The sequence below is a fragment of the Ovis aries genome, chromosome 14 (genome assembly GCF_016772045.2).
Source record: "Ovis aries strain OAR_USU_Benz2616 breed Rambouillet chromosome 14, ARS-UI_Ramb_v3.0, whole genome shotgun sequence".
NCBI classification, from domain to species: domain Eukaryota; kingdom Metazoa; phylum Chordata; class Mammalia; order Artiodactyla; family Bovidae; genus Ovis; species Ovis aries.
The window spans coordinates 23422771-23430917 of NC_056067.1; positions in this window are offsets into that span (position 1 = coordinate 23422771).

Genomic DNA, 8147 nt, shown 5'->3' on the forward strand with positions numbered 1-8147 from the left:
TCTGTGATCAGTCTCCAGCTAGTAATAATGGCCCACCTTTCACCCAGATGACTCTTTTTATAACCTAGGACAACAGTTTGAGGGGAGGTAAATGGTTGACACATAATTTGAGGTAATTAGAAAACGGATATCTAGTTAGCTAACTAGTTTCAATTTTTCATTTCTAGGGCTGAATTTCAAGGGCCCTTCTGTTTTTGACTATGATATACTCTCAGGGAGCAATCACAGATGTGATAGACGAATTCATACTAAAATGTGAATGACTACCTTTCTAGGTAGCTCCTAATAGACAGAAGTGGAAGTTGCTGCTTTTCATCCATTTCATATTTTTAATGTAGTTTTCAGCAAATATTTTCTGTAAAGATCTTTGTCACAAGTAGTCAGTTCTGTTGTAGAATGAAAAGTAGCTTTATTTACAAGACAGGTGGTGGAATGGATTTGGCTTGCAGTCTGTGGTTCGCCCTGGATTAGAGAAAAGAACAAAGGGTTTTGAGTCAGGTTAGACCTGGGTTTGAATACCAGCCCTACTACTTACTCCTGTGAAATCTTGGACAAGTTACGTAAAATCTCTGTGTCTCTCTTGCTTCTGAAGAATGAGAATAAGACTTTCAAGAGGATTAGCAGGATCAAACAAGATGATGAACACTTAAGAGCAACTTTTCTGGGACCACAGTGCCTGGATCCAAATCCTGGTTCCTTCACTCAATTGTCTGAAGACTTTGGCAAGTTATTTAACCTCCCTTGCCTCAGTTTATCATCTCTACATGGAAATGACGATAGTGACCACCTCATGGGGTTGTAGAGAGGATTAAATGTTAATATTGGATTCAGAATAGGGCTAGCTTGCACAGCTTGTTGGTTTATGTTCGGCACGTGTCGGTTACATAACGATTCTCTCTCTCTTCTCCTTTTCACCCATCTTTGCCCATTTCAAAGGCAGCCCAGCTACTGCTGCTGTGTTTTCATGTAGCCAAAACAACGTCTGTTTCCTTGTCACCTCGTTAGGATGGCACCCCAGATATTTGAATTGGGAATAGCCAAATCTGAGTCTCCCTGGGCCTGAGTGCATGTGAACAGCTGGGCAGGAAGTTCCAGCTTCAGAAAATACCAGCTTCCATGGGAGGCAGCAGCCAACCTCTTGCAGGACTCGGCTGCCCCACAAGCCCTCTGCTGTCAGCCCCCATTAGGCTGCTGGCGAGGGAGATGCTCCCTTAGCTGGGCCGTGTTTCAGGGAGGCCCTGGCCTCAGCTATGACCCCGAAGAGGTGGAGACAGAAGAGGTGGAGACAGAGACTCCCGAAAGATCTGGTGACTGATTGGTTTCAGATGTCCTTTCTATCAGCAACTGGCTTGTCAGTTGTGGGCCAGGGAGGAGCTGAGCTGCCCATAAAAACATGAAGGTAAGGGATTGGGCTGCAGGAAATCAGACCACCTCTGATTTGAGGTGCAGTGACCACCTCTGTCCCCAGAGAAGGCCCAGAGAGGGTCATGGCCTGACCATACCCCGGAGCCATGGCTGCCTGTTTCTACAGCAAAGAATGGCTTTATGCAGGGAGCAGCCACCCCGCCTACTGCAGCTTCAGGTCTAGTCCAGAGTCCCGGCCTCAGACAGGAAGACCCGGAGTCAGAGAGGAAAGCCCTGAAGCAAGTCCAGCTCCTGGAGACGGTGAGTCTGGGGCACACTTGAAGGTCACGATCAGACCAACAACAAGTCACCTGCCTGCTGCCCACCCTGAATCCATGCCCAGGTTCCTGCTACATTTCTGTTCTTATACCACAGCCCCCCAGACTTCCCTGGTAGTTGCCATTGACCCCGACCCCTCCCATCTGGTCACTTGGTAGTAAGAATAACCTATCAATGGGGAGGAGTGAGAGGGCAGGGCTGGCAAATGAGACAAACTCACTTCACAGATGAGGAAAGACATGACAGCTCTGACATTTCAAGTGAGTGACAGACAGAGCCACGACTAGAATTATTAGGTAAGCAATTAAATTGTATAGAGTCCCCATCAGGGTTTGGGAATTGGAAGAGAGCATGGCACAAGGAGTGCCCGGCTTTGTTAAAAGAGAAAATGGGACTATCCACGTCTCACAAGCCGTGCTTCCCAGGAGGACTGAGACCTTAGGAGCATCAGCACCTTGGACAAGGCCAGTGCCCTGCGCAGACGTTCAGTCAACAAGCACACTGTCTTATCTTGTGGCAGTTACTGTTTCCAGTACTTTACAAATTGCACCTCTTTGAAACTTCTCAGTGAGCCAATGAGGTAGTATTACGATCCCCATTTGTGAGTGGGGAAAACTGAGACCAAAAGGGATGGTGCAACTTAGTAGCCAGGGGGACTAGGATTTGAAGCCAGGAAATCCGGCTCTAGTCTGGCCTTTAACCACAGATGGGCCATATCCCTTGGACCCCAGCCATTCAGGCATAACGCGATCCAGCTGGTAGAGGCATGGACCCTCAGCTAGTTCCAACACCCTCTTCAATTAAAAATACGTAATATAAAGATAAATTTCTGTGTATCCACATTTGTAATTTGCATACATACATATATTTTATATGTTATATATATATATACATGCACTTAAATACGCATACATTTATATATAAATAGAATTTGCCTACAGTATGCTAGGAAGCAAATGACTTGCTCTGGACAACAAAGTAAGAGAGTTCATCTTGAACAAACCTCTCCTGTAGGTCAAGGAAAATACCTTTGCTGGCTTTCTCCAAACACACTGCATGTCTCAGTCATGCAGTCCTGCCACCCCAAACCTCAAAATTCTCCTTAAATCGTCTTACCCTCTTTCAGAGAATAGGATGGTAGTTTTCAAGATGTTAGTCCGCTACCCTCCTCATTTACTGGCAAATTAATAAATCTCTCAAGGGGCTTCCCTGGTGGTCCACTGGTTGGGGTGCTGCACCTTCGCTCTGGAGGGTGCAGGTTAGATCCCTGATCAGGGGACTAAGATTCTGCAAACTGCATAGGGCAGCCAAAAACTAAATATAAATGAACAAATATATTTATTTAGGACTCCAGAAAGGCACTGGCCGGCACTGGCCAGCACTGGTGTGTTTTTGTAACAAGAGCTGCCCCCAAAACGGCTACTGCCAGCTTCTATGTCCCCAGGGTGGGCTTCAATTGCTCCCCACCTCTCCAGGAGACTCTTCTAGAACAGCAGATATGACTCAGGAAGCCCTGGAAGATCTCAGCATCCCAGGATGGAGAATCCAGATGCCAAATCACCAGGGAAGGCAAGTTGCAATTGGCAAAACCCATTTGGACTGTGATGTGAGTGAAAAACATATGCTTGTTGAATGAAGGGATAATCAGTGAGCTAACAGACTGGAATGTTTCTAAGTGCCGAGAGCAGAAGAGCACAAGGTTTCCGCAAAGCTTTGGAAAAGATGGTGAGCTACTTGACAGGAAATTTTTCTCAGTCCAAACAACTGGATTAGATAGCCTGGCACTCTGGTGAAGCTATCTGGAGAAGCCACTGTTCTTTTGCATTCTCTCCTGTTGCCCCCCATCTAAACAGCACAAAGTGTTTCTAAGGCTATATATAGCCTTATGGGGTGGTCTTATGATTAATACTGAATTCTGAAGACCCTGCTTTGGCCTGGAATGGTATCATCTAGGAGAGCCATGTATGTGCATTAAAAGGAGTGTAGTTATGTTAAAAAAAAATTTTTTTTTCCTTTCCTTTATTCAAAGCTTTGTCCTCGTTCTCATTCAGGTTTGGGAACAGGGACCAACTTTTCAGTTACAGCTGGGCAGACCGTTTCTGGCCGTCTCCAGGCTCCTACTCCCCTTCTCTGGGCTGACAGGGCACTTTGGCAATGGAGGAAGACAGTCAAAACAGAACCTGAGCACTGGGGCCGCCAGGTGGCACCAGCACACGCTCCTGGCTGCCAAGCAGAGGCTGAGGGACTCCAGGAGGACGAAGGCTCTTTGTTCTCTGGACCCATCTCAGAGCCTCTTTGAACCCTCAACACCTGCCTGACCAAGATAGTGAAGATCCACTCTTGTGTGGATGAAAAAACTCTGCTGGGCTTTGTATTGTTATAGCTTGGGTGGAGTTATTCATTTATTCATTCATTCTTTGATCAGAATTATACTCAGTCCCATTATTATTCCAGGAAGGAACCAGAGAATACAAGGAAAGAATAACCCTGTCCCCAGGAGCTCTCAGTCTGATGAAGAAGACAGATGTGCCAGTAAGGAGACGTGTGTTGAGCACTGACTGCGTGCTTTTCTAAAGCCCTCTGATGGCTCCCATTGCCTTCAAGGTAAATCCAAACTCCCCCTCCTCAGCCACCTCTCCGCTCCAATCACCTGGACTCGCTGCAGCTGTGTCCCCAAGCACACCTGGCCCCTGGACCTCATCCCTGTGTCTCTCTCTGAAACTTGCTAATTCCTATTTGTCCCTTAAGATGTCATCTCTTATAAAAGCCTTTCTGAGCCTGTCCTTGTCACTGCACTTACCACAGTTTGTCAAAGATCTTTCAGAGAACTAACAACTTTTGGTACAGGAGGTCACAACCACCTACTTTTATGTGTATCTCCAGTGCCTAGGCAAGTATTTGGCATATGGTCGGCCCTCAGTGGATGGCTGGGTTTACAGATGAATGAAGCAAGGCCGTATCTCAACCTGGCAGTGAGATCGTGCACAGAATCCCACCTAGGGAGACAGAGAGGTCTCCCCATAACAGGTGGCCCTTGAGCTGAGTCATGAGGGAAATTCCAGGTTATGAGAGTCACTGGAGTGAAAGCACAGAGTAGGAAGCAGTAAGGGATACAAGGACTTGCAGATTTGAAGTGTCTAAGTAGAAGGGCTGCAGAGAGAAATAAAATCCGGAAGACAAGGGCCCTCCTCTTCTGGATAAGGAGATACAATTTTTTTCAAAGGGTAGCAGGGAGCCAGTGAAAAGCTTTCTATTTTTCACTGGAGTAACATGACCGAGGGATCAAACTCAGGTCTCCTGCATTATTAGCAGATTCTTTACCATCTAAGCCACCAGGGAAGCCCTTTCACAATGTGATCATACTTGGTTGTATATAGTGTATCAGTGAGCAGTTGCTGCATAACAAACCACCCCCAGGCTGAAAACGACAACCATATATTTGGCTCCTGAGCGTGTGGGCCACCTTGGAATTTCTGCTGACCTGGACCAGCCTCAGCGGATCTTGACTGGGCTCACCCATGTGTCTGCTGCTGTGGGTCTTAGCTGCTTCCAGGTGCTGTCTCATTCTCCAGCAGGCTCAGCTGGACTTGTTCACATGGCAGTCACAGGGGCGGGAGAGTAAGGGTTCACGTGCAAGGCTTCTTGAGTCCTGAGTCAAGAGCTGGCAAACCATTACATCTGCTCTATTTTATTATCAAAGTAAGTTAAGAGTCCAGACGCTTCCTGAATGCAGTTACAAAATCACACCACAAAGGGCATGCCCAGAGAGAAGCGAAAATGATTGTAGCCATTCAGATGGATCGCTCTGGCTCTACAGGGTGCAGAACAACAGCAGGAAGCACTAAAAACTTGGCCCAAAAGTTTATTTGGGTTTTTCTGTAAAATGTGCTGGAAAGAAACCCAAAGGGGCCTTTCAGCCAACCTAAATAGGATCCTCAGTTAGCCCAGGTAAAAGGCAAAGGATAGATCCTTTTCAGACAAATGCTTTTGAGTCAGTTTGCCTCAGCACTTCTGAGGTGCTAAGTACTGAACTGGTTCCATCTTGGAGCCTGGGGAGGTCACCTGAACCAGAAGGCATTTAATCTCAGTTTGAAGGAGGAATAAGATTTGAGAATCTCCACGCCGCACCCGCCCCCCACCTCCAACCCCCACCCTGGCCCCAAGCAACTGCTTCATGGTTAGGGCCCTAGAGGCTGCAAGAGACAAGGGAGCAATCTGAATGCTGTCCCTGGGTGTGTCGGCTCAGGCATAGTCACCATTCTTTGGGATCATTGCTGAGAGTCTTGCCCTGGGTTGGAGGTCAGCCACCACCCTTGAAGGAGGGATGGTTATTATTGACACTGCCCACAAGAGGGCAGCAGAGAATTGTCAGTCAAATGGGTGCCTTCGGCCAGGCTCAGGCATGAAGTTAAACATGAGAAGCCCAGATAAATATCTTTAAACCATGTTCTGTGTAGGAAGGAAGAATTACTTTGCACCTATGGACTCAGGTTCTAGAGTCAGACAACCAAGCGTCGTATCCCAGCTGTGTCATGGATGTGAGACCTGTGCTCTTATACAACAACCACTTTCAGAAGCCTCCAGGCCCTGTGATTGCTGTAGTACTCTATTGTAATCTTGAAATTCTTAGCAATTTTTAAATTATTCCCTGTGCAGTCTGGTCCCTTTTAACTAATCTTCACAAAAGCCTCACTGTCCACATCCATGCTCAGTCACTTCAGTCACGTCCAACTCTTTGCAACCCTTTGGACTGCAGCTCACCAGACTCCTCTGACCTTGGGATTTCCCAGGCAAGACTACTGGAGTGGGTTGCCATTTCCTCTTCCAGAAGATCTCCCCCAACACAGGGATGGAACCCAGGTCTCTTGTGTCTTCTGCATTGCAGACAGATTCTTTACCCACTGAGCCATCAGGGAAGCTCAAAGCCTCACTAAGTAGACATTAATATGTCCATTTTACAGATTAGTTAACTGTGGAGATGGAGTCAGCCAACATGGACTTTCTAAAGGTGGAAAGCAGCAGTAGGGGATAAACATCTCCTAATTTGTTCTTACTCCATTCTTTCCCTCGGTTCCAGGCCTCTCACAGTGTCACAGCACCAGGAAGGGGATTAAAGCCCAGTGCAGGCTGGGCTGTCAGACCACTGGTGGCCAGAGCACTGGCTCTGGACTCAGGAGACAGAGACAGAATCCAGAGCATGATTTTCCAGCTGACCTCGGGCACGTACATTTCCATCTCTGAGCCTCAGTTTTTCCATCTGTAGAATGGTACAGATGCATTCCGAGGTCCCTTGCTGCACCCTTGTATTAACCATGTCCTCTATGTCCCGTATTCTGATGCTTTGACAGCCGGAGCCTTTATGATTCTGGGGGGACTGCCCCTCTCAGAGTTAGACGATCCCTGGAGATAAGAATGAACTTTCCCTTCCAGCCTGCCAGAACCTGTTCCCTAACTTCTTTCTTTATTAGGCCCTCCACATGGGCCACTATCATCCTGTCCTAGTCACTCGAGGTCAATTCAGTTCAGTCGCTCAGTCATGTCCGACTCTTTGTGACCCCATGAATTGCAGCACACCAGGCCTCCCTATCCATCACCAACTCCCGGAGTTCACTCAGACTCACGTCCATCAAGTCAGTGATGACATCCAGCCATCTCATCCTCTGTCGTCCCCTTTTCCTCCTGCCCCTAATCCCTCCCAGCATCAGGGTCTTTTCCAATGAGTCAACTCTTCTCATGAGGTGGCCAAAGTACTGGAGTTTCAGCTTTAGCATCATTCCTTCCAAAGAAATCCCAGGGCTGATCTCCTTCTGGTTAGATCTCCTTGCAGTCCAAGGGACTTTCAAGAGTCTTCTCCAACACCACAGTTCAAGGACCTGACAACTGTTGGTAGTCCCTAAGCCCCAGAGCATGGGAGGGTGGGGGCGAGGAGCTGGCTAGCTCCTTCACCCTGCCTCCCACCAACCAAGATAAAGTTCTTACCTGCAATTCCTCCGTCCTTCCTCTGCCTCTGACACACCTAGTGCTTTGCCTTGTGCCCACCAGGTGGCGTCAGCCCCCTCCTCTGGGGAACTGGGAGTAACAAAACCCCATGGGAGTAACAAACTAGCTCTTAAATAGCAGTTGGCTCTTGATCCATGGACTTTATCACACCTCAGAGTGTCTATTAATACACCGCATGTTAGAACAACTTCTTTATTTATGAATCCCCCCCTTGTTTTTACTTTGCCCATTCCATGCACTTTTAAAAATAACCCATTTCAATCTCACAACAGTCCAATGACAACCCAGTGGTCACTCCCATTTTAGATGGGCAAAACTGAGGCACAGCAAAGGGACATCCCCTGAGTAAGAACACACACCTACTAAGTGTTGAGCCAGATGGGAACCCACACATCCTGGTTCCAGAATCGATAATAATATTCTGGTGAGCCACTCTCCATAATTTGGCCTCATCCATACTAACA